Raw genomic sequence first — 8,752 nt, 5'->3', positions numbered from 1 at the left:
TTCCTCAAAAAGCGGTGGAAGCAGAGTCTTTGAATATTTTTAAGGGAGAGATGGATGGATTCTTTATCTGCAAGGGGGTGAAAGGTTATCGGAGGTAGATGGAAATGTGGAGTAATCAGTTCAGCCATGAGCTTATTGAATGGTGAAGCAGGCTCGAAGGGACGAGTGGCCCACTCCTGCTCCTAATTCGTATGTTCATATGTAAAGACAATGTAGAGTGGTCTGTACTGTTCACAGTACTTCTCCTGTAACTGCCGAAGTGAGACAATCATGTCGACTGTCGATCTACCAGCTCTGAACCTGCACTGAGACTCAGGATAGATGTGTGATGCCAGGGTCTGCAATCTGGTCAGAGCAATGCGAGCAAAGACCTTCCCCACGATACCGAGCAAGGAGATGCCTCGCTATTTGCTGCAGTCACTGCGATTCCCCCTTATTGTTGTACAAGGTGACAATGTTTGCATCACGCATGTTTTGAGGTGCAGATCTTTCCTTCCAACAGAGACACAGAAGTTCATGGAGATGCTGCAGTGGAGCCGCTTTTCCACTTTTGATGATTCCAGGTGGAATACCGTCATTTCCCGGGGCTTTACCACTGGCAAGATGGTCAATGGCTTTGTTGAGCTCCACTATGGTGGGGTCACTGTCCAGCTCTTCCATGACAGGGAAGTCTGGAATGGCACTGAGAGCCACTTCAATGACAATATTCTCCGTTATGTAGAGTTTAAGGTAATGCTCCACTCACCTTTCCATCTGCTTGTTAACAGATGATTCCACTTTGACACCGCACTGAGACCTTGAGCATTGTTGTCTGAAAGAGCCTGATCGAGGATGTTGAGGAACTCCTGGGTCCTTTCTGGATCAGTGGTTCGTCAAGTGTTGATCTGAGGACGACGTTCTTCTTGGATGGATGAGGCTTCCTTGGCTGAAGCCTGACCTTGTTACACACCAGGGAGTGCTCAGTGTCACAGTCAGCGCTGTGATAGCTGTGAGTGATGAGGACACTGCTGAGGGTGGTATGTCTGGTGATGATAAGGTCTAGCTGGTGCCAGTGGTGTGATCTCAGATGTCTCCAGGACACCCTGTGGCACAGCTTGACCTGGAAGTAGCTGTTCATCACACAGAATCCATGGTGACAGCATAGCTCCAGCAACCTCTGTCCATTTTCATTCATCTTGCCAATCCCCTGGTGCTCTATGCTCGTTGGCCAAGCTGTAGTCAGTACCCAAGCTTGCGTTGAAGTCTCCTAGAATGTACAGTCCCTCAGTGCTGGGAATTCTACTGATGGCAGTATCAAGTGTCACATAGAATTGATCCTTGACATCTGGGGTGGAGGTGAGTGTCGGGACATAGATGCACATGAGATTAACTGGGCCCACGCTTGTTGACAAGTGAAGAGTAAGAAGTCTCTCTGAGCCTACTGTGGGTTGTTCATTCATCTCAAGTGGCGTGTTTTTTACTGTGAAAACCACTCCATGCTCACGAGTTGCCTCTTGGGCTTTCCCCTGCCAGAAGAAGGTGTAGTGTTTCTCTTTGAGGGATCCACTTTGAACGAGTCTAGTTTCTTGCAGCTCAGCAATGTCCACATTGAGCCTTGTGAGTTCCTCGTCGATCACAGCTGTCTTGTGTGTGTCATCAACCTGCAGAAGGGTGTCAGTAAGGCCAGGACACATGGTCCTTACATTCCAGCTTGTGATGCAAAGGACTGGTGTCTTCTTTGTTGAGCTTGTTTTTCTTGGTGCATTGATTATCGATCCGCCTGTTGAGAGATGACTCTCTAAGCTCCAAGCACCCATTTAAGCAAGCAGGTCGTGGCTTCACAGCACCTAACTGACTGGGGGCTGCCCAGCTTGGAGTGGGTGGCAGCTATCCAATGAGATGCGATGATCTCTTCAACTGTCAGAAGTAACCCCTGGTGCTCATACTCTGCACCAATTGAGTGAGAGCTTATAATCGGTAACCGTTTCTTCCCGTGTTGTGCTAATGTTTAAGCACAAATAGTGTCCTCTACACGGCACATTAGTACTGAACACAAAATGGCTCCTTTGGTCATGTGTTAATTATAAAATGGCTTTCTTGACCTTGTTAGTTATTACAATGGATACATTATAAAAATGGTCAAATTAAACTAAGATCGAACTACCCAAGCTTACCTGCATCCTCCAGTCCTCTGGCAACATTCCCATATTTAAGGAGGATTGAAAGATTGTGGTTCGAGTCTCTGATATTTCCACCCTTACTTCCCTCAGCAACCCAGGATGCAGCCCATTCAAACTGGGTGACTTTTCTACTGTGAGTGCTGCCAACCTTGTAATTGTCTCCTCTTTATCTATTTTCATCCTGTCCAATTTCTTCACTTCCTCCTCCTTTACTGTGACATTTGCAGCATCCGCTTATTTTTGATACTTAATTAGTGCCTCAGCCACACCCTCTGCCTCCATAGGATCTCCTAATTGACCCACCCTTTCATTGACTGTCCATATGTTGGTAAAAGACTTCAGTGTTCCCAGTTATGTGACCTGCTAATCTTTTCTCATACATTCTCTTGCTGATCTCATTTCCTTTTTCAGGCTCTCCTCTGTACTTTCTGTATTCTGCTTGTTTCTCTACTGCATATGAATCCTCACATGATTTCGATATGAATGATTTTTGAACTATTTTGTTGAAGGATTGAGTTTTGTAAATTTCTCCCTAGCTCCCCTCATGGTCAGGCAGAAAGTTTAACTGCTGTGTTTTCAAACAGCAACAGCTTTTTTTGAAAAGCCATTGGGACAGGATTCCGGGTTTTAATCCAGTCACAAATCTGGTTCTGATGTCTTGTGGCTCCAGCTGTCACATGACCTGTCAGAGGATGACCTCATCATTGGCCCAGTCATGGAGCTGTGGGTTGATGTTTAAATTGTTGCAAAATAATATTCCAGAAGGACAATCAAAATGAATCGATATATAAAAGGTAGATTTTGTGAATTTGTGCTCCCAGTGGAAATCCCTGCAGAGTCTGCTGGTTTTCTTATCCCCAATTCCCCACAGGAAGCTCTGTGTCGAAATCTGTTATCATTATATCAATATTATACAGAATCATTTCATGGGAGACCCCAGTGTGAATTGTAGACAGGTGGTTCAGTTTTAACTTTCACATTAACACAGAAGCAAAATACTGCAGATGCTGGAAATCTGAAATAAAAACAGAAAATGCTGGAAATACTCAGCAGGTCTGGCAGCATCTGTGGAGAGAGAAACAGAGTTAACGTTTGTGGTCTGTGACCTTTCATCAGAACTGGGCTGAAATTGTCTGAGGGCCAAGTGGCCTCTTTCTGTGCCTTAAACTTTCTATGAGTCTAAGATTCTATGAGATTGTGGAATCAATTTCAGGGTCGATGACATTGCACTCTGTAAGGATAGGAAGATGGAGATTATTAAGTACAGTGCAAGAATATAGATGCGTTTACATTATTTTAATCAAAATTGATTCAAACTTTGTGTTCACGAATCCTATCTTTTGATCACAATGACACTGATAACAATGGAAAATGCAAGACTTGCATTTCACGACCACAGGACATTGCAAAGCCTTTTACAGCCAATGAAGGACTTTCCAAGTGTAGTCACTGTAGTCATGTAGGAAACATGGTGGCCAATGTGCGCACAGCAAGCTCCCAGAAACAACAACGTGATAAAAACGAGATAATCTGTTTTGAAGTGATGTTGATTCAGGGTTAAACAATGACCAGCATCCCAGAAATAATTCCCCTTCTATTCTCTGAAATAGTGCCATGGTACCTTTAACATCCACGTGAGAGGGCAGAGGGATCCTCAGTTTTCTGTCTCACCTGAAAAACAGCATTTCTGATAGTGCAGCACTGCCTCAGTACTGTACTGGAGTGTCAGCCATTTTTAAAGGGCTGTTAGTCCTTTTGGAAAATATTTAAAGGAAGATTAAATTAAATGAAATAAATACATTGCTTTTGCCTCTCTCCCATCCCCCCAATAACAGTTAAATTAATTATTTGCCCTTCCCTCCCAAAACCTACCTTTACCATCTGACCTTCCGCCCAAAACTGCACAAACTGTAAACTATAACCCTTCCCACCATCCCCTACACCCATGACATTAATTTGACTCCGTCCCCCCACCCCCACACTGAGAAACTTACCTTCTCCCCCCTCCCCACCAGTGTTGCACCTCATTTGCCCGGGTGGGGCTCCGAAGGCACGGCAGTGCCGGCCACTGGGCTGAAGATCTCAGCGGAACATCAGGAAGTGATGGGATAATAATTAATGCAGGTTTGTGGTCCCGTTGCCGAGCGGTGGAGGTCCCCCACAAGGCCTCGCCGTCGCCGGCAATATCGAGCCAGGCCCTGCCGGCGTTGAGGTCCGTGGCGGGTCTCATCCGGGGCCATCTTCAGGCGGCCCCCACCCCACCCCACCACAGATCTCGACGTTGAGGGCTCTATAGAATCCAGCCCATTGTTTCTGTCAATCTCAACTCCACAAGGATTTGCCTGTTAATTGTAGAAAAATTAAAGCTCTATAACCTTTTGATAAAAGGGTTCAAATCCATTTCCAAACAAATGATAGTTCTCATTGTATCTAGAACATGTTTTCTTACATACAAACATACCAATTAGGAGCAGGAGTAGACCACTCGGCCCCTCGAGCCTGCTCCACCATTCAATAAGATCATGGCTGATCTGATTGCAACCTCAACTCCACATTCCCACCTGCCCCCGATAACCTTTCACCCCCTTGTTTATCAAGAATCTATCTACCTCTATCTTAAAATATTTCAGAATTTCTGTCGTCCAGCAACTCTCACTTTATTTCCTGGATTTCACCTAAAAAATGTATTTCCACACTTTGGATATCCTGTACTTCATTAATGTTTTTGCTCTCTGGGGATTTCCCTTTAATTCTATTCAGTGCTGGTATTTTACTGCCACACACTGACTGAAAGTGTCCCATCTTTCTGCAGGAAAAACACTCAGCTTCTTTGGCGAGGCAGTTTTCCCACTTGTGTCTCTCTCGGCCACACCTACTGCAATTGGTTGCAGCTACCACTAGATGCTCTTCCCGTCTTTCTTGTCTTTTACCACTAATTTTTCCTTTTGCTTTCTTAACAAATTCAATTGAGTCTGCAACTCTCGAGATCAGACTCTCCCTGTCCCCTCGGACAACGGATTGGTTAAACTTTCTAACCTCTGTTTGTCTGCTCAATTGAAACTCTTTCGTTAATGTGAGATCAGCCCTGGACTGTAGATGATCTGAAAGGGTGTTGTATAATACCCCGAACACAATCCTGTCACGATTCAGCTCTTCTCTTATGTTGCCGTATTCACAAACATCCGTGAGTTTGGACAAGTCATTGATAAATGAATGAATACTCTCCCCTTTCTGTTTTGTACGCTTATTAAATTCAAAGTGATTCCTGACAATGCAGCAGCCAGCCGACGTCATCAGAGCGCTCCAAGCTCGCACATGCACAAACAGTCTCCTGCGCTCTGAGATGCTGCGCATGCTCAGCCTACGTCTTCCAGGACGAAGTGGCGCATGCGCGGGAAAACTCTCTCCCCCCTTTCAGCCACTAACTCCAGGCCGCTCGCTGCCCGCTCCTCGCTACCCTGCTCCCCCGCCCTCCGGCCGCTTGCTACCCCCCCACCCTCGCACTGCCCTCTCTCCGTCCACTCACGCCCCGCTTCCCCCCCACGTCCCTCCGGACACTAGCTCTAAGCCATGCTGCTTCCCTCCTCTCGGCCTCTCGCTCCAACATTCGATCATTCTTCACCGCACCACCGATAAAGCAAGGCGAGCCTCGAGAGGTGATGGGGCAATGTTGGAGCGAGTGGCCGAGAGGAGGGAAGCGGCAGAGCCCATGGCCTGGAGTGTGAGCGGCCAGAGAGCAGGATGGGGGTGGTGGTGGGTGAAGCGGGGAGTGAGCAGTCAGAGAGTGGGATGGGGGGAAGCGGGGAATGATCGTCCGGAGAATGGGATGGCAGTGTTTCGCGGGGATTTGAGGAAAAAATGTTTCAATTCGAGGGTGGTTGGAATCTGGAACACACTGCCTGAAGGAGTGGTGGAGGCAGGAACCCTCACAACATTTAAGAAGTATCTAGATGAGCACTCAAAACGCCACAGAATACAAGGCTACGGCCACGTGCTGGAAAATGGAATTAGAATAGATAGGTACTTGATGGCCGGCACGGACATGATGACCGAAGGGCCTGTTTCTGTGCTGTATAACTCTATGACTCTATGAAACCTCACTGAATTACAGAGGGTGTGCAGCACTGTCAGAGGTGCTGTCCTTCTGATGAGACTTCAAACAGCGCAACGTTCTCCGAGTATCAACCAAAACATGTCCATTGTGTAGATATGTGCCATATTTGCTTATGAAACGACAGTCACTGCTCCGAAAATAATTCACTTTAGGTGAATTAAGATGACTTGGTACCATATAACTGGCGAATGCACAAGAAGGAGCGGGGGACTGTTGGGGGTGGGACGGAGGCGGCGATGGCAACCTTTGAGGGGATTTTTGGGTCGAAGTTGTTTTCTGTGATAAATTGAGTAGCTCCATCCTTAATCCTGGCAGCTGCCTGAATGTCACAGACAGTGACGTTTCAGTGGAAGAGGCTGCATTTGCGCAAATGCAGCGTTTTAACTTTGGCTCCACGATGACATTTTTTTCCTCAATTAAAATAGGTCTTCAGTGCCTTAATAACTTCTTCACATGTTGCCTTCTGTTCTTCATGAGGATGTTGCCTGCACACTCCCTTCATTGCAGACAATAGTGTACTGACCTGCTCCATGTCTGGCTTCTGCACGCGACCCGATGCAGTACGATACCTTGCAAACCTCTGGAACCAACTCGGCCACTCGTCGGCTTGGTTCAGTGCAGTGACCTTTTCAAAGGTACAGGCAAAGATTTCTCCATCTATTTTTTGGTTTACTGTGGCCCCCATATAATATTCTGATATCTGTCAAGGCGTAGTACAGAATTTATAAGAATCTGACGGTTAAAATAACCTGTGTTTACTCTACACATCTTGCATTGAAGGTTTCATCGACAACTCTCCATGAGGTGCCGTGCAGATTATATTACATCACTTCCTGTGATGATGCACATAGTCTATTTATATAATCTGCCCAGTAACAACCCAATGTCCACTCTTATATTATTGTACAGATGTGAGAAAAGCTGAGGATGGGAATGGAACGTCTCAATGAAGATTTCATGATGCTGATGATGTAAATGAGGCTGATCTGTTACCCATTCCACAATCCCTCTTTATTTCTGTGCATGTTTCTCGATGCTGTTTCAACCAAATTGAAAAAGAATCACAAATCCTCCTCTGGAGCCTCAGGTGTTGGTTAACAAAAGGCATGGTGGCCAAGTGGTAAGGTGTCAGTCTCGTAGACTGAAGGTCACGGGTTCAATCCCCGTTTGTGCCTTTTGATTAGTTTCTCACTTTAAATGTGATGTTTCCACAAAAGATGTGCGTTGCATTTGTTTTGGCCATCTGGAAATCAGTGTCATGTTGCACTTTATCCTGGACACGGGGAAGAACGTGAGGAGTAGCCACATGGTTCCTCCAGCCTTCTCTGCCATTGATAGAGTGAAAATATCTGAGGACCAAGCACTGAACCTTATTACTGTGTATATGCCGGATATTGAACAGAGCTATTCTATTAATCCCACATCCCACACTCCTGTCCTTTCCCCCATTGCCCTGTTAGATTTTCCATGTCAGGTATATATCCAATTCCATTCAGAGTTAACATTGAATCTGCTTCCACTGACCTTTCAGGATTGCATTCCAGACCAGAACAACACACTGCTGAAAAAACAATCTCCTCATCACAACTCGAATTCTTTTGTCAATTACTTTAAATGTGTTTCCTCTGGTTACTGACCATTCTGTCACTGGCAACACTTTCTCCTTCTTCACTCTATCAAAACTCTTCAGGATTTGCATTTCCTGCTGCCTTTGCTGATATAACAAGGCTGAGCACACATCACTAAATGGAATATGATTGGCTCTGAATCACATTTATCCTTCCTGTCAATCTGATGTGGACCTTGTATTTTCCCGGAACCAAACAACCTGAGCAACAAGTGTGGGTTCCAGTGATTCCCACCGCTCTGAGAGAGAGAGGATGTGATAATGAGCCAGATAGAAGAAAGGAGTGAGATAGAGAGTAAAATAGCCCTGGTCTTTCTACTAACCCCCGGCCCCCTACTTAAAATGGCATCATTTTCTCCTGCCTCTCCACATTCTAATCCATTGATTAATGCAATCCTTTCATCTGTTACATAGAACATAGAACAGTACAGCACAGTGCAGGCCCGTCGGCCCACGATGTTGTGCCGAACCTTTAACCTACTCTAAGATCAAACTACCTACATACGCTTCATTCAACTATCATCCATGTACCTATCCAAGAGTCGCTTAAATGGCCCTAATGTATCTGCTTCTACTACCACCGCTGGCAGTGCATTCCACGCACCCACCACTCTCTGTGTAAAGAACCTACCTCTGACATCTCCCCGAAACCTTCCTCCATCACCTTAAAATTATGCCCCCTGGTGATAGCCCTTTCCGCCCTGGGAAAAAGTCTCTGGCTATCCACTCTAGTTATGCCTTTCATCATCTTGTATCCCTCTATCAAGTCACCTCTCATCCTTCTTCGTTCCAATGAGAAAAGCCCTAGCACCCTCAACCTTTCTTCGTAAAACATACCCTCCAGTCCAGGCA

The 8,752-nt window shown here is 45.8% G+C and overlaps 1 non-coding gene across 1 annotated transcript; it reads left to right on the top strand.

Moving 5' to 3' along the window:
• Nucleotides 1–7,376: 7,376 nt before the first annotated feature.
• On the top strand, nt 7,377–7,448 carry trnat-cgu (transfer RNA threonine (anticodon CGU)). The gene has a single exon. It is a non-coding gene; the product is annotated as a tRNA-Thr (tRNA).
• Nucleotides 7,449–8,752: the final 1,304 nt, after the last annotated feature.

This window comes from Heterodontus francisci, unplaced genomic scaffold, assembly GCF_036365525.1.
Source record: "Heterodontus francisci isolate sHetFra1 unplaced genomic scaffold, sHetFra1.hap1 HAP1_SCAFFOLD_58, whole genome shotgun sequence".
Taxonomy (NCBI): Eukaryota; Metazoa; Chordata; class Chondrichthyes; order Heterodontiformes; family Heterodontidae; genus Heterodontus; species Heterodontus francisci.
The sequence above is the reverse complement of the archived record's forward strand: the minus strand, read 5'-3'. Positions and strand labels throughout refer to the sequence as shown.